General features: G+C 34.2%; 1 pseudogene; it reads right to left on the bottom strand.

Moving 5' to 3' along the window:
- The window catches only part of LOC107730783 (sodium/potassium/calcium exchanger 4-like), a 39076-nt pseudogene extending 27311 nt beyond the window's left edge, over positions 1-11765 (bottom strand).
- Between the last annotated feature and the right edge of the window lie 7741 nt (positions 11766-19506).

The raw sequence follows: 19506 nt of genomic DNA, 5'->3' as shown, positions 1-19506 counted from the left end.
TGTATGTTCGAGCTACTACAATATATATATATATATATATATATATATATATACGTATATATATATATGTGTACATAGAGAGAGAGAGAGAGATTTATTAATAAAAATAGATTAAAAAAAATATATTCATAAATATATCATTCAAACAATCTGTTCATTATATATGTCATATATTATTGTTATTACACTGGGTTAAATGCTGGGTTAAATACAACCCACACTCTAAAAAATGCTGGGTTAAATATGGACAAACCCAGCAAATGGGTTGTTTTGACCCAGCAGTTGGGTTAAATGTTTAACCCAACCTACTGGGCAGTAATCCAACCACTGTGTCTTATGGCTCCGAAGAGACCGTCCGCTGTCCTTGTCAAATTAGCATTTTTGCCTGGCTGTTGCTCACGGAATGGGTCAATGTCACCCCAAAGGTGATGACGGAATTAGAGTAGGATCATGGGAATTGGGCAGCAGAGATGCAGGAACTCCTGACTTACCGTCACAGCGAAAGCTGATCCTGACGTTTCCGGTAAGGGCGCTAGGACTACTAGCTGCGCTTACTAGCAGTGAGTGTAGCTAGCATATAAACACTTCCATCTCCCAAATTTTTAAATAATCATTATATGTTAAACCGGCTTATTTTGCTTGGCTGCAAAGCGTATCAAATTGGACAAATGTAAGACCACGAAGCTTCTATAACCTGGTTGCATCTGCAGTGGACTGAACAAACAATCAATGCGACAATCTGTAATTTAAGCAGTAATTTTACTGAGACTAGCATCTGACTAACGTCTGTTTACCAGTGTTCAACAAATCAGTTAACACTATCAGGCATGCGCTATGTGCTGTAATTAATATTCATGAGAAATGCTGATGAGTTTTAGAATGCATCGCTCTCACTCTTCTGATTATTCCTGTGCTACCGGTGCTATAGCAGTGGGGTTACACTTTATTTTGATGGTCCCTTTTAAAGATTATGTTGACTATAAGTAACTTTGCAGCAACATGTGGAATAACTTTCTTTAGAGTATTAGTAGACTAGGTTAGGGTTAGTAGAATATGTTGACGTGGTTATAGTCAATCTGTTGGGGGACTATTAAATTAAAGTGCTAGCAGATATTAAGAAGACAGCCTACACTTGCAGGGTTCAATACAACCCAGTGCTGGTGAAATATGGACAAACCCAGCGAATGGGTTGTTTTGACCCAGCGGTTGGGTTAAATGTTTAACCCAACCTTCTGGGTAGTAACCCAGCCGCTGGATCAAAACAATCCAATTGCTGGGTTTGTCCATATTTTACCCAGCACTAGGTTGTATTCGTATGGGCAAAAACCACCCACAGAAATCCAATAAATAGTAAAGCTGTATTGTCATATCTGACACAAAAGAAGAAAGTGAAGGTGAAGAAGGGACAGACAGGATGTCATCACTGTTTGCACAACATGCTGAAGAAGAAGAGAAGGAAAGAGTAAAGCGTAATCTTCAGAGATTACCAGATTCCCAGAGTGTAATCTTGTCGACTGGCATGTGGAAACTCAGATTAATAAATTAGTGGCAAGAGATGAAGTGAGAAAGACAAACTGAGAGCTGCAGATGTGGAGGTGTGCCGTTTCACAGATAAGAGTTTTTAGCTAGATAATTCCGCACACAGCTGCAATTCCAGGTTTTCAAACAGAGATGGCGACAAAGAGGCTAAACTTACAGACTGCAGCTTTAACAGTCATGTTGACTGAAAGGAAAATCCTGAGTGTACAGGATTCACCTGACGCCAGCTTCTCCTGTTTCCCTTCACTGGATGATCAAATGCTCAGAAAAGTCTTCAAAATGCAAAAATTTAACTAATAAAAAGAGCTGACCTGGAGCTCACATACATGAACCGTAAATCTTGAAGAAAATGTGACTTTTGCTCTAATCCAAAACCTAGTGAGCTGCGTTTTTCTGATTATTAATGCATCATGCAGCATGCTAACACCCAAAACATGGCTGCCTCACATGAAACATTCACTGTTTGATACGGCTACCCAGCTAACAAGGAACGTTCTCAGAATGTTCTGGCAAGGCTATCTAAATGTTATGAAGAAACGTTCTTCCAGTAATGTTATTAGAATGTTTGTTCAGAGTTATCTAGTCTTTACTGATGTTCTCAAAATGTATTTAACATTTTACTTCTGAAACATTTTAGTTGGAGATCTAGCGTTTTTTAAATGTTACTACTTGTTTCAAAACGTCTAGAGAACATTCAAAAATAGCATTCCATAATGTTTGCCCTGTATTGTTCGTATGACCTAGAAAAAACATTTGAAAAAAACTGACATTTGGAAAGAAAACATTCAAAAATAACGTTTTCATAATGTGATGAAACGTTAGCAAATGTTCTTAGAGCATATTTTTGTTAGCTGGGGATTAGCATAAAAAAGTTACTTTTACATTCATGCCACATTTATTTCTGTAACATTTTAATTGGACGTTCATGTAATATTTTTTTTAATGTTACTACTTGTTTCAGAACATACATTCATGAGTAACATTCCCATAACGCTTTCAAAATTATAAAATGAAACGTTCCCTTAACATTCACATAGCCAAAAAAAATAAGTTTTTAAAGCTTTTAAAAAACTGGAATGTTTGGAATGTTTAGAGAACAAAGAAATGTTACAGTGATTTTTCAAATTTAAAAAAATAAAATAAAAATGGAATGTTGCCTTAATGTTCACGTTTAAAATATAAATGAATAAAACATTTGAAAATCTAGATGTTTTGAATTCAAAGCTAGCCTTTCCATGCTTGCAAAATTAAAATAATGGAACGTTCCCTTAATGTTTGCAATAAATAAATGAATGAAACCTTTTGAAACTTTTTTAAAAAACTGGAAGTTTTGAATATTCAGAGAACATTTAGAAGTAACATTTTCATAACTTTATGGGAATGTTTGCAAAATGCTCTTAGAACGTATTTTTGTCAGCTGGGTATGTTTTTATGCTAAATTAAATGTTGAAATCTTAAAGAATATGTCACATTTAAACTACTAACACAGGTAAAATGTCTTTGAATGGGTTTCAGTTCCACATCAAACACCTCAGTGGAGATTCTCTCTCTAGAAATTTTGTCTGGAAATGTATGAAGCTGAATAAACAGAACATCCACGGCTAAAATGAGACTTTTAATTTGGGTTTGAGAGAATTTCATGAGAACAAGATCAGTCAGAATAACAGCCGTAAGTCCGGGACGGAGTGCACTGGAGAGTGTCAGGACCAAAGCTGATTAAAACTTCCACAAGTGAACAGCAACGTCACATTAAACCTTCGCTTAAATCTCACTGGACTTACAAAAAAACAGCCTGACATGGAGTTCAAATATCCTCAAAGCTCTTAGTACACACTTCTGTGAGGTTTTCCATCTGCTGATTAACCAAAAACACATGATAATTCCTAGTGGGTCATTAGAGGCGTCTCAAAGAACCTCAAACGTTCAGTCCAACAGCACTGACACCACACTTGAAATGCACATATGAACCACTGCAAAAGGTGAAAAATGGGGAACAGAACTAAATGAAAACCCTGAGGTTGTCTTCTCAATCTTTTCTTGATCATTAGAAATTAACTGAAAAAGAATCACAGAATCATTTTAAAATAACTTACCACTGTAACATTAAATTTGTTTACATTGCATGATCAAAAAACGCTCATAAAACACGAACGCTCCCGCCTGTCAGTTGTTTACGGTTTGAATATCCCGCCCGCTTCTCATTGGCTGCCGCGCGGCTCCACCCACCTGATGACGGCGGGAAGAGCCGCTGCGCATTATGGGTACTGTAGTTTAAAAGAGTTGTCAAAAAATAAACCAGATGATAACAGTTCATCGTGGTTAATCGTGTAAACGACTATAAGAAGGTTTAAAGGGTATTGCTCATCTTTTTGCAATACCCCCCCAGCGACTTAAGACTGCTTTTGTGCTCCAGGCTCACATTTATAATATAAGATAAAAAATATTTTTATATTATATAAAATATAAATGTAAATTGTTTTAAATGATTCTGTGATTCTTTTGCAATTTACCACTGTCAAATTAGATTTATTTTACTTTATATTTTATATATAAAAATATTTTTTATCTTATATTATATATTATTAATATATATTTTTTTTTAAGAGTTTTGCGACTTCTAAAACTACTTTTTTTGGAGATTATTGTTCCTTGATCATTGTAATTTTATCATTGTGATCATTGTAATTTTTTTCTTTCCAATGTATATTCTATCATAATAAGATGGTATTTACAAGGTACCTCAGAGATCATCATGGTCTGATCATGCTAGTTTCATTGTGCTGAGGTGTTTTTATGGCTGAAACGTCACGCCGGATCATTTGTTTTTGCAAGAGATGCATGTGTCGAGATGCTCATCTCACCTGGCTCTGTGCAGTTCTTCTCCTCCGTCACATTATCAGCTGTGGAGGACATCAGCCGTCGACCCCAGTGATCATGTGATTCCATATCAGACTCCTCCACAATCATACCATGACCTGCAAAAACAAAACACTCGTCAAATCACCACATAATAAAAAAGAGAGTCGTGCAGGGTTTGGAACATCATGATGGTGAGTAAATGATGACAGAATTATCATTTGTGGGTGAACTATCCCTTTAAATAGCTCATTTTAGGCTATATTTCTCGAAGATAAGATTTTATAAACTTTACAATTATTCAAATGCACAATGACTTTTATCTTATATCTTGGGGTTGCACAGTAACAATAAGCAACAATATGTATGATTATGATATTGAGTACTAGTCTAGGAACTACTGCAATATTTTGGGAATTCCTTGAGGATATTTTGATGTGGTAATAAATATTGTAATTTAATATCTTAAAATGAATATTTTTATATGTATCAAAATTAAATATTATTCATGTTAATTTGAATATTAACCATACATATTGTTGAATTACATCATTGCAAATAATTTTTTCAATCAATATCCTAAATTAATACTTGTGCATGCATTAACATGAAATATTATTAATATTATTTTAAATATTAAATAAATACAGTATAAATAAATATAAGTATTAATAATTTAAATTATTGCAACTAAAATATAAAATTAATATCTTAAAATGAATACATTTACATGTAACATTTAAAGATGTTTATATTATACATGGCCTTCACTTTACATTAAATATTAACCATATTAAATACAAATATTGCTAAATTAAATAATTGCAACTAAATGATCAAATTAATATCTTAAGCACTTGCACATATATTAAGATTAAATATAATTAATAGTATTTTAAATATAAAGCATTAATACATTTTATTATATGCAACTAAATTATTACATTAATGTCTTAAAATTAATACTTGTAGCTGTATTAACATTAAACATGGAGCTAATATAAACCATAAATAAATAGTAAATATTCATCATAAATATTAATAAATAGATTAAATGTAGAATTAATTATTAAATTAAATGGTTAAAATTAATAAAATCTTTACATGTATTATTACCATTAAATATTAGTCATATTTAAATATTAACCATAAATAAATATAAACATTAAATATTATTTCTACTACCGTCAGCATACAATTAAACACTAATTAATTCAGCACTTTATCCACTATACAAGCCTAGAGCAGTTGAATCTCATTAGCATCAGAAAAAATAAAAGGTAGAGCAATAAAGCAGATGACTTGATTCTTTAATGTGCTCAGCTTTAACACAAATGAATCATTTTGCTTTCTGGAGGCCAGCAGCATTTGCTCCACAGCAGGTATTTGCTTCGATCACAGCAAACTCTGACGAGACTCTCACAGAGCAGCTGAGCAGCTCCAGGACAGAAAGAGCTTCACAACAAAACATGTCAAGAACAAGTGTTTGGGAAATTAGACTGAGATCAAACTGAAAAGACTTTTTAGTCAAGCCTAAGTCTCTAATTAAGAAAACCTGGGGAAAAGAATATAATTAACGTATAAAATGTGTAAAAGCAGGGAGAGAGGAGAGTGACAGTATTGCATTTCTTTCCTCCTGGAGCTACAGAAGAAGAGGAGGAAAACAGGATTTGCCTGATTAGAAAGAGAGGGTTGAATATATTCCCTCCGTCTTTGATCTTTCTTTCCTCAGCCATTATGAGAAAAGCAATGAGTCTGACACAAACACATGCTTTACTGTCATGAGCAGACGTTTCTGACTGAGAGATAACAGATTTACTATTGTCTGCACGCTATCAGTAATCTTTTAAGCTCCTTGTTTTTATTGTAATTAATGTCTTTGTGTTCGATTACGTTTGAGTTTGAGCTCTGGGTGTGAACGACATCTAGAAGATCAGACTTTTGACTAGACATTACTTACATATCTACAGAGATTCGAGGAGTTCTGCATGCACATTCGGACAATTTCTATGAATTTTTAACCAGATTTGGAAGGCTGCTATGAAAGACTCAGATGAATAAATCTTGCATGAAATCTGAACACTTGTGCATCTGTGAACAAATAACACGAGTAAAACCAGCCCAGAACATGCTGTGTGACACAGTGTTACTTTAGAAATGATATTATCAGTAAGTCATGGCAACTTTCACATTAGTTTAACTCATCAAAATAAGTTGAATTTCAACTCTTTTTTTTAATGTCATATGAATTTCAACTTGTTTTTTAAGTCAATGTCAAGTAATTTAAGTTGAAATGACTTGTACAACCAAGCTGATTATACACTCTAAAAATTGCTGGGTTATTTTTTTTTTACCCAAATGCTGGGTTCAGCCTGTTGGGTCATTTTATTGGGTTATTTACACAGGTGCTGGGTTTTTTTTTTTTACCCAAATGCTGGGTTCAACTTGTTGGGTCATTTTATTGGGTTGTTTTTAATATTTTTACACAGGTGCTGGGTTATTTTTTTTAACCCAAATGCTGGGTTCAACTTGTTGGGTCATTTTATTGGGTTGTTTTTAATATTTTTGCACAGGTGCTGGGTTATTTTTTTTAACCCAAATGCTGGGTTCAACTTGTTGGGTCATTTTATTGGGTTATTTTAAATATTTTTACACAGGTGCTGGGTTAGTTTTTTTTTTAACCCAAATGCTGGGTTCAACTTGTTGGGTCATTTTATTGGGTTATTATTAATATTTTTTTACCCAGATGCTGGGTAGTTTTTTTGTAACTAAGCTGCTGGGTCAATTTTAACGCTGGGTTATTTTTTTGTACCCAACCGCTGGGTTGAGCCTTCCTCCTACGAAACAACCCAGCTGCTGAGTTACAGTCAGAGCGCGGGCTTTTTGAGTCCTCTACAGGAGAGAGCGGTTCTCAGCGCCACCGCCGCCGATTTGGTGCACTTCTAAAGCAAAATAAAGGTTTGTATAGGTTTTATTTCATTTATAAAGTCTTTACTGTGCTGTAAATTGTATTATTTTATGCAATGCAACATAAGGATGAGATGTCAGTCAGCTGTGTCAGCAGGGGTCACTTCGCATGATGGAAATGCCTTTTGCCTTGAATAACATAAATGGATTTTATTCATTATAATACTAAGATTAATTTAATTTGATGTTAAAATATGTTCTATAATGTCAGTACTTTATACTTTAAATAATTGTGTAGGTAGTAAAACAACACAAACGGGGTAAAAATGCATTTTAAGTTTAGAAACATTTTGAGTCTCCCCCTCCTTTTCCTCACAGTGCTTTGGTCCAAATGCCTGCTTTCCTCTTTTACATCACCTACACACACACGAGTCCGGTGAGAGAGAACAAAGCCAATAGTTGAGGAATTCCAGTAAGCAAGGCTATTTTATTCACTAACTATCCGCGTTTCGAGGGGGTGCCCATGGTAAAAATCGCGTTCCGGGGGCTAAAATATACATTATTGGGGTCGCTTCAACCCATGGACATGAAAAACAACCAGCGGCAACAGTGATAAAGTAGCCCAATTCCACGGGAAAACCGCGGACTTGACAACACTGTGACGGATAGTAATGTCTACAACGGACACAAGCGCTGTCGCGGCGCGACCACAATGGCTTAAAAGCTGTCTCCCTGCTGCACTAATAGTAGTAAGCCGTTCCTCTGTATCCTTACAAGTGCAATTTTAGCTGTATTATTTTGTGTCCCCTTCAAAAATTGCTCTTGAGAAATTTTGTTTATTGTCCCCCCCAACTGTTAGACGAAATTTACGCCCCTGCTTTCAGCTAACCTTACGATTAAAACGCGAGGCTGAAGTTCACAGTTCTCCGCGAACAGCAACCCTTCACCGCCTCAGATTTCAGCGACACACCGGCACGCGAATTAGCACTATTTCGGTAAAAAGTGATTACAGAGAATGGTCGAATACACTGAAATTAAAATGCTATGTTTAAATGTTACATTTTTTATGTCTGAAATGCTTGTCAAACGAGTTTAAATGTATGTAATATTGTAAACTATGCTGTATTCACCCAAATAAATTCAATTTGTCTTGTATTTTGTCCATGTGTTCTTGCTTAATAATAAATGTTCTTTTGATTATTGCTGTTGCCTCTAGTAATTCTGTGTTTGATTTTTAATTTCCAGTCCATTTTAAGCCAACAATATAATAATTTTTAAACAATAGTTGACTTAAAAAAAACAACCCAGCATGTTGGGTAAGAACCCAAAGCTATTTACCCATCGCTGGGTTGCCAAATAACCCAAGTTGGGTTGTTTTTAACCCAGCATTTTTTAGAGTGTACATAAAAATCTATGGCAGCAACTGAACTTAAGTTTTTAAGTATATTGCCTTGAATTACTTTTTATTTTTATGTTTTCCTTTTTCATATTAATTTGAGTAAAAGTTTTAGTAATTTTGTTGTGTTTTTGTCATTTGTATGTTTTTTTTAAATACATCCATATAGTTTTTATTAAATTTCATTTAGGTTTTAGTTCTTGTTATTTAAGCTAAACTAAATATATATTTTCTTTTATTTCAAATATGATTGCAGTATTTCAAGTAACGAAATTTTGTTGTAGTTTTAGTTTGAGTTTGGTATGCTGCCATTACCATGTAAATGTAAACATAAGTGGCAAACAATTTAGTAGGCAGTCAAATTATTTGGAATTTATAAATTGATTGTTTTATTAAAAATGTTACTTTCATATCATTATGTTAAAATCCATAAATGAATGACATTTGATCTCCCTTTGCTGTCCTGACAGATCACTGTAAAATTAATTAATTAATTAAAAGTTGTAAATAAAACAAAGGTTTCAGTCTTTCATCTTTAGAATTTTGATTTAGTGAGCGGTTTCATTATTTGTAAAAATTTACTAGCAATTTCTGAGTGAAAATCGTTTCAAATTGTTTTATTTTATATCAGTGCTCATCTGTTACTTTGCATTTCCATCATAAACCAGAATTATTTTAGTAGCATTGACATTTATTCACAACATTTATTGATTTTTATTATAATTTTAAATCAGTTTTTATTTTTATGTTTTATGTTTTCATTTTTATTTTAGTTAGTAAAGTTTTAGTAAATTTTGTCATTTTTTTTAAATATGTTTTGAAATTTTTATTTCCATTTTAGTTATTTTAGTACATCAAGTTAAACTGAATTAAAATGAGTAATGTTGTCTCAGCAACTAGCTGAAATGAAAAGTGTTGTATATTTAATTCTATTTCAGGACACATATATATACCTTAACAACCCTGTCATAAGCAAATTAAAACTGGTAAATGCTCGCTGTTTCCTCTTTGTTCTAAAAAAAATACAACATGGACATAAACTACCTACTGAAAATGAGTATTAAAGTAATAAAAGCTATTAGGCTATATAAAATAAAGCTACTATAACCTTTAAAGTCATAGGGGAAATATTCTATATTCTACTCTATTCTGTGTGTGCATGTATAATGCATGACATGCCGGTTAAACCCATAAAGCATCATGAGCTTTTGATCAGTTCAGTGATGTGCTGCTCAGTTCATATCGCGATCTGAGCTCAATGTTTCATGATACCAGAGGATTGTGACTTTCATTTGCCCCACAGGAATCAGACGGCACACTTCACACACACACCTGACCATACAAGACAAATCAGCAGAGAATAGTGCATTAAAATCTGACCATGTGTGCATAACGGACCCAACATTACCGTCTCCGTCTCACACTGCGGCATATGAGACAGAGACACACACACAACCTCGTGAGCTGACTACCTACACATATGATGTGCACACATGCAGTCTAGATGGGCAGCTCACTAGGTTTGGAGACACAGCCCTTGTGAAGAGACCTGTATCTATATGTGTCTCAGCGTCTATTATAGCTCATAGCACACAAACGTCCATACACATCCAAAAATGTGCAGGGCAAACATTTATAATTGTGATTAATTTCATATAAACCACAAACAAGATAATGCCACTAATGAATCTCATAGAATTGATTTTGACATTGACCTCGAAACATACACAAATGTCTGCTTGTCTACACAATGATGCACTTCTCTATATTTCATTGTATTTAAGGACAGCTGTCCATTTCATATTCTTCATAATTTGTGTATAATGTCATGCCAAAAACATAACTATGTATGTGTGCAAGACTGCAAATGAAATTACTAAAATAATTTGGATTTTTTTTTTTTTTTTATTTCAGTAAAAACTGAAATGCATTAATATTTCTAAATATAATAAAATATATTCACAATAATATTACATACATCCTTATTAATATATGAATTATAACCAATAATATTTATAATTAATATTAAAAATATATTTTAATATTTTTGATTAATAATCTGTTTTTTAAAGTTAATTCTTAGAGGTTTACTGATCTCACTAACGGCACTAATTTATGACAGAAATTCAATTAGTAATGCTATAAAGGATAAACAAAAAACAGGAATATGTTTATTGACTAACACTCTTAAGATAACTATAGAATTGCAGTAATAGTTCAATTTAAAATTAATATTAAAAGGTGAATTTAAGAATCCCAGGGTAGAAATTCAGTCAGTAATACTGAAAAATATGTATGTAAGAGGGACAAATAAAATAGAAAAAAGGGATATGTTTATAGAGTAACATTCTTAAAATAAATATAGAATTGCACTGACAGTTCAATTTTAAAGAGAATTTAAAAATGACATTATTTAGGATAGAAATTCCATTTTCAATGCTTAATTTATTTATTTATTTTTTTGGTGGCTAAACTGTCAATCAAACGCTATTTTTGACACTGAACACTTCTAATACACTATCATTCCCATTTATGAATCTCACTGAACTGACAAGGGTAAAATATCCATACAGATGCGTATCATTTCCGTTTGTCTTGTTTGCATGAACTATTGGACAGCTGTCCATTTCTGATTGTTTTTAACGTCTATGCCAGCTGCAAAGTCAAATTCCCTCTTCCTCCTCCTCCTCCTCCTGTACCTGCCCATCGCGATAGTGATCGCTCTGTGTCTGGGACATCTGACCATGAAGCGGACTCACCTGTCCTGGTTAGGATGCTCGACATGCCCCACGCCACGAGCAGAACGCTGCAGACCAAACACACCTGCGCCAGCAGCATCTCCCTCCTCTTGCGCACTTTGAACATCTTGGCGATGATGGATTTCTTGGAGACCGTAGTCATGGTGCGGTCCTGATGCTGATGCTGCTCCTGACCCGCGGTGGTCATCGTCGCGGCTTCAATGAGCGCCGAAACGCGCGATGCGCAACCGGAGAGAGACAGAGCACGATCAGAGAGGTCTGGATCCAGATACAGCAAGCGCAGAATCCCAGCCTTCACCGTCCCAGATCCCTGCTCTCATCAGATTCCTCCCCTCCGCATTGCAACAACGCTGGAAACGTTCAATTCCCGCATGCACGCATCCTGCGGCGCGTGTGAATAACATCGGTCTCAGGTGCCGTCCTTCGGTCCCTCTGCTTGCGAAAGCGTTCCCGCTCTGGAACGTCGGGAACTTTGCGCTCCTCTGATGTCCACCGGAGACACGTGACGTTCCGCGATCCGGTGCTTTCACGGCGATCAGGCTGAAGCGACGCGTCACCCGCACCTACCGCGAGAGTGAAAGCGTCTCATATGAGCGCTGACATGTGCATGCACACTTTCATTAATGCTGATATTCCAAATCTGGAAACCTGCATGAATATGCATATAGTAAATTATTATTATACAAGTCTGATTAGAAACTTCAAAATATGTTTCGAATACTAATTCAAAGTTGTTCATTTCGAACATGTGTTTAATATTTCTAAAAGTATAGTACAATTTACAAAAGAACCGTAAACCCAAACATATAGCTTTGAATGTGAAATAAATCCTACAAATATACAGTTGTACATTTCTGTATGAAAATGTACAAATAATGCTACCGTTCAAAAGTTTGGTTCCTTTATTATTTACATCATTTGTTTAGAAAAGTGATATTTTCATTCAGCAGGCACACATCATATTATTCAAAAGTGACATTAATGATATTAATAATGTTACAAAAGTTTCTATTTCTAATAAATGCTGTTCTTGTCAACATTCTGTTCATCAAAATAATCTTGAAAAACAAAATGTATCGCGGTTCCCACAAAAATATGAAGCTGCACAACTGTTTTCAACGTTGATAATAATCAGAAATGTTTCTTGAGCAGCAAATCAGCATATTAGAATGATTTCTGAAGATCATGTGACACTGAAGACTGGAGTAATGATGCTGAAAATTCTGCTTTGATCACAGGAATAAATTACATTTTAAAATATATTTAAATAGTATGCAGCTATTTTAAATTGTAATACTACTTCACAATTTTACTGTATTTTTGATGCAATAAATGTCTTGGTGAGCAAAAGAGACTTTAAAAAAAAAAAAAACATTACACCTTAAAGGAATATTTTGGTTAACAGCAGAGTTACAACATCAATACACGACGAGGGCACAATGGGAACATGAAGCTACTTATAGGAAACAAGAGGGTCACATGACAAGAACAAACCAATGGGAAACAAGACACATGACTAAGACAACCAATCAGAACATGACACAAATGAACAGGGGAACCAATGGCATGAATACATGAGGGCAAGGGAAGCATGACACAAACAGGGACCATGAAACAATTACAAAATAAAAGACATGGAAAACATGAACATGAAACAAAACACCACATTACAACATCTACCTTTATTTCAGTTATATAATGACCTTGAAGGTCAAACGATGGCTTCAGACATGCATGGTGCTTCATCTAGACATATACAATCTGCACTGCTACATTAAGTGTCACGCTTCATACTGTCACCTAATATCTCATCTGTAAGCTATTTATGAGCCTTTAAATAAAACAGCGTTGTCATTTTGTGCAACACACATTTACTTAGATGTCCGAATTGCTACAAATTAATCTAAGTCCAAATACAAAATAACTGTATTTTTTTAAATTATTAGAGAAAAAATGGGGAAAAACATCACCATAAAACATTTTTTATTTCATAAACCACACACACACACACACATACACATATATATATATCTCGGTGTCCTTGTCCCAGGTCTGCTGTCACAGTCCTGTTCAGCAGACAGAATCCACTCCTATTAACCAGCTTTAATAATGCCAGCGTTTGCCTTAATTAGCCAGACTCATTGTTGAACTCGAATTGCTCACCGTGTTCAATTAAATGCTGGTCAAGTTCATGATAATGGAAACTTTTCATTCTCTCTTGCAATACAATTATAAAGTATATACACACACAGAGGAACGTGAGATGTGACCTCCAGAGAATGAGGACGTTCACAGCCGTCTCACCGTCATGATGATATACTAGACTAGAAAAACACCTGGACACATCAGCATCATTCTGCTCAAGATCACACAGGTGTCCTACAGCAGAGAATCACATTCACTATCAATATCATCCACTAGCAGATACTCTGCATGTTCAGCATTACATCTGTCGTTTTGGCATGTTATACCCGATACACTTCTTTTTTTTTTTTGTGAAATATTTTGTTTGAGCAGATTGCTTGTTCCACCATTCTTTAAAATGAACTAATTTTCTATTCAAATGTTTGAGGGTCGGTAAGATTTTTTATAATGTTTTTTAAAGACGTCTCTTTTGCTCACCAAGGCTATTTATTTGATTACAACTACAGTAAAAACAGTAGTATTGTGAAATATTATTAAATATTTAAATAAGTGTTTTCTATTTGAATATATTGCAAAATGTGATTTATTCCTGTGATCAAAGCTGAATTTTCAGCATCATTACTTCAGTCTTCAGTGTCACACGATCCTTCAGAAATCTTTCTAATATACTGATTTGCTGCTCAAGAAACATTTCTGATTATTATCAATGTTGAAATGTTGTGCTGCTTCATATTTTTTGTAAAAACTGTGTTTCTTTTTTTTTCAGGATTCTTTGACAAATAGAAAGTTCAGAAGAACAGCATTTATTTGAAATAGAAACCTTTTGTTACATTATAAATGCCTTTAATGTCACATTTGATCAATTGAATGGATCCTTGCTAAGTAAAAGTCTCTCAAAATTTCTTACCGACCTCAAACTTTTAAACAGTGGTAACAATATTTCACAATATTAGTGTTTTTACTTTATTTTTGATCAAATAAATCTTTGCTGAGCAGTAGAGACTTCTCTCAAAAACTACTTAAACCCAACTTTTGAACAGCAGTGTGTATTATCTTTCTGTCATCCCAGTGCTTTTTGATGCATCTAAGTATATCTGCAAAGCAAAAACATTTTAAGACTTTAAAAGTAGGTACAATGCGCTCTGTGTTCACAAGCTCATACATTTGATTAGTTTGTTTGCAGGGGACAAAATTTGTGTGCCCTCACCATATGGAAATATTATGCAAATGATGTGAGGAAGTGAAACCTCGTGAGTAAAATTAAAAACAAACTCTGAAATAAAGAATAAAAAAATCTAATGTTATTATTGCGGAAACATACAAAACATTAACATTAGCATTAAATCACTGTTAATCTACAAAACTTTAGAAAGGCTGCACCTTTACTCTTAAAAATAAAGGTTATTTAATGGCATTGGTGGTTCCATGAAGAACCTTTAACATCCATGAAACCTTTCCATTGATCAAAAGATTTCTTATTGTATTCTTTTAGATTATTAAAATGTATTTCACATTAAGAAAACAATGGTTATTTTAAAGGTGTATGTAATTTTCCATAAATATATGATATATGTGCAAATATTTAGGAAACATGCTCAGTTCACATACTAATTTCTCCGAAAAACAATTCTACAGCCCGTTATTTATTTTGTATTTTTTAATTAACATTTTGCAAGTAACATCTGAAATTAGAAAACTTCTACAGCCAGTTATTCTAGTTTCAAATGTGTGTTCCGTGTCGGAATGTGTGTTTTTGTTTTTGTGACTCCACCCACTGCCAATTTAACCAATAGTATTTCGACAGCCCGGGTTGCCAGTTGGCGGAAAACACAGCGTATTGCAGCCACTGAAGCCAGCAAACAAACTGGGTCAGAGTTCGCAGATTCTACCCGACATAAAAATCTCAGCATCCATCTAAAAAAGCTCTATGACTAGAGAAACAAAGCTCTCCAATATTTTGAGTTTGGACTGCAGTACACATTTCAACCACTAGCTGTCTATATTACATACTGCACTTTTGTTCACTGAAAGGTTGAGGAACCAAAAAATGGTTCTTCTATTTTTTCTAACCTTTAAAAATCTTTAAGGATCTACAACATTAGCCTAAAACAGTGACAACAGAGATATTTTACTATGTACAGATCTTCTTTATGCACCAAGAGCTTGTAACACTTCAAAGAGAAAGGAAAAATTGAAATCGCATCATATGACCCCTTTAAGATTAATGAATAGCATGCATGACCGAGTTGACATTAAAATGGAAGTAAATAGCAACAATATTGATTTAATATTGAGTTGGAGTTGTTTGAATTGCTCTTCGGTATCTTACTCTATGTCTTCGGTCATCTGTGTCTCAGGAGATCATGAGGTGTCCATGGCTCTGGCACAGGAACTTTACACTTCTGTGATCTTGTGCCACGAGCGTCCAGCAGCGGATAAATCCGTTTAGACGACGTCAGGCAGACCTGCATGAGAGCAGCAGTCGACTGAGTTTCACACCAGAGTCAAGGTCATCTCGATAATGAAAAAAAAAAACATATTAAGTCATGTTGAAGTCATGAATGAAGACATATTTTGCATGCAAAAGCCTATTTTAGAAAAGTTATTATTTTTCCTGCAATTCTGATCAGAATTATGACACATTGTGATTGCATTGTGCCATTGTTTTCATGACAATTAACTCTGTAAAGCCTGACATATGAAATAATAGTTAGACAAATCCACCATGTATTCAAATATTTTGCAATCTACCTTTGATAAAACTGAGCTAGATGTTAAGTTTTGTGACCACTGACCACTATAGGAAGCATTTGTGTTTATGATAACAGTGACTGTAAACATATGTATTTTAGGTATGGAAATTACATATTTTGAATTTTGATATTTGGGATATTTACTGTGCTACTTAGGGCTATTTTTGACTGGCATGGTTTTGTCACGCAGACCTGGCAACCTGTATGGATGCTTTCAGTTTAGAATTGTAGCTTACGTTTTTCTTACTAAACTAAATGATTTTTATTTCTAGAAAAAAGCAAAACGACAGTCAGGGCGGTGCTGCGGCGGGCAAGTTTGTGCAATTATACTAAAAGGCCTTTTGCTTGCTAAAAAAAATTATGAACTATCAATCAGAGGCCAGAAGGCATGGAGTTTATTGTGTGCAACAGTTTTTCAGTGGTTTTGATTATTTTCTGGCCTTAGAAATTTGCATATCAAATATGACACAGGCTTTTCACATGCCTGTAATGCACCTAAATGTTTTACTTCAGTAAATCTACTGTAAAACAATAATCGTAACAATTTTAGCTTGGAAAATAGCCTATTTCTCTATTGCAATGAGATGCACACATGTTTTAGATGTCACATACAGCGCACTCCAAATTGAATGCATCACTGGCAGGAAGATAAAATATTCATCATAATCACCAGGCGCAGTCACGGCGGTGTGCTGGGGTTTGTTTGGACTGCACGCGCTCACACAAACATGTTCACAGAATAAACCGTGTCAGCCTGTGCCAGATTCATTACACGCTAAACATGTCCCCTCCAACGCTAATGATTACAAACCTGCGGGCCGGTAAACACTGACCTTTAGTGCTGCACTCTCAGTCGCATCTGCTCACACCATCACGGTCAGCTGAGGAAGAAGAGGACCAGGACGAAAATGAGACTGTTTATGTAATGCAGAAACTCTAAATGTGTATTTCGAGACTCGGTTTATTGCAGCTGCCTATTCATTTTAATGAAAATCCTGCCATCACTGCTAACAAGTTACAATTTGTTAACTACTAGGGTTCACTGTAAGAAATAATAACAGAAATCGTACTGGCAGCTCATTACCAGGACATTATCAATTCTACAGATATTTCCGTTAACTCTAAAACACAAGGCAATGCGGTGTAAAATTCAAAATTCATATGAAAAAAAAATTTAAATAAATTTTTTTACAGGTAAAACACCTGGAAAATCATTCAAATAATATAAAAACAGTACATGGTGCCCTGTTTTTAATTTTTTTATTATTATTTGTTATTACTATAGTTAACTAAAACAAAAATGAAAATACAAAAACATCTTGAAAATATAGAACAAAAACAGAACAAATTAGGGAAAAAAAAAACATATTTAGCTAATTGCCAAGGAAACATTTCTCAGTTTCAATTAGTTTAACTGGATGTACTAAAATAACTGAAATAAAATTTCATAAAATCTACATAAATATACATATTTAAAACAAAACAATAATCAAAAATAACAAAAACGCACAACAAAATTACTAAAACTTTAACTAAATTTAAAATGACACAAAATGACAAAACATAACATACAAAAATAAAAACTAATTTAAAACAGCTACAAAAAAAATCTATAATAGTATCTCAATGGTGCTAAAATAACACTGCATGTTAACCACAGTTAACATGAACTAACAATGAAAATACCTGCTAACGCATTTATTTATCTTTGTTTGTTTCCCAATACACTTTTAAAATAAAAGCATTGTAGATGTTAAAATTATTTAATGGACCTGAGCTAACATGATTAAATGAATAGTTGTATTCTTACACTCTAAAAAATGCTGGGTTAAATACAACCCAGTGCTGGGTAAAATAGGGACAAACCCAGCAATTGGGTTGTTTTGACCCAGCGGTTGGGTTAAATGTTTACGGGTCAAAACAGCCCAATTGCTGGGTCAAAACAACCCAATTGCTGGGTCTGTCCCTATTTTACCCAGCACTGGGTTGTATTTAACCCAGCATTTTTTAGAGTGTATTAATGCTTAAAAAAAGAATAATAAGTGTTGCTCATTGTTAGTTAATGCATTATTAACTAAAGTTTACTAATGGGACCATAATGTAAAGTGTTACCTCATCATTTACTCATCCTCATGTCTTTCTGTATATGACTTTCTTTCATCTGTGAAATAAACGTTTTGAAGAACATCCATTCCTCTGTTTCCAATACACAGTATGGTTTGTCAAGCTACAAAATGACAAAAGCAACATTAAAACATAATAAATATCTTTTATATAAATAAATACACTCATTTAATTAAATATGAAAAGTTTTAAATTAAAAACTCAGCATTTGTGGGTGTTATATATTGTATACTACACTCTAAAAAATGCTGGGTTAAATATAACCCAGCGCTGGGTTAAAAATGGACAAACCCAGCTATTGGGTTGTTTTGATCAAAATAACCCAACCGCTGGGTCAAAACAACCCAATAGCTGGGTTTGTCCCTTTTTAACCCAGCATTTTTTAGAGTGTATATTGTTTGCCCAATGTAGAATGCTTTAATTCAACCACTCGCCATCTAGAATTAGCTGTGTGTAGAAGGAACGCTGAGGTTTAAGAGGGTAACCTTTACTCAGACAAAGACAAACCACAAAGGTTATTACTCAGAGAAAGAGCCCATTTAATCAGCAGTGACGGCATCATCATGATAAAGACGGTAACAAATGGCTTGCCGTTCAGTGCAGAAGAACTCGAAGTAAATTCACCTTGAGGACAATTGCAAAACCCATTGTATTTTTTACATTATGGGAGCGCATAGTCATTAAAACCAATTTAATACTCTCTAACCAGCTGAAAATTTTGTTGTATATCATCTTCAAGAAATGGAATAACCATTGTGACTTTAATTATTATATTTTTTTGTGGTACGTGTACCAGTATTAATGGAAATACTATGGTTTTAACAATATTCAAGAATCATAGGGAGCTGTTTTCATTCTCTTGCATTTTACATTATTGCTACTCTTTTTTTTATAGAATATTATCTAATATCTGCACTGCCACATCTCTCTTGCAGAAAAATGACAGTGTCACCTTACCCACAATGCAATCTGTTCTCATGCTGTATAATATTGATAGAGCAGGGCATAATTCGTTCTTCTTCCAGCA

The sequence above is a fragment of the Sinocyclocheilus rhinocerous genome, unplaced genomic scaffold, assembly GCF_001515625.1.
Source record: "Sinocyclocheilus rhinocerous isolate Xijiao unplaced genomic scaffold, SAMN03320098_v1.1 scaffold2082, whole genome shotgun sequence".
Classification (NCBI taxonomy): Eukaryota; Metazoa; Chordata; class Actinopteri; order Cypriniformes; family Cyprinidae; genus Sinocyclocheilus; species Sinocyclocheilus rhinocerous.
The sequence above is the reverse complement of the archived record's forward strand: the minus strand, read 5'-3'. Positions and strand labels throughout refer to the sequence as shown.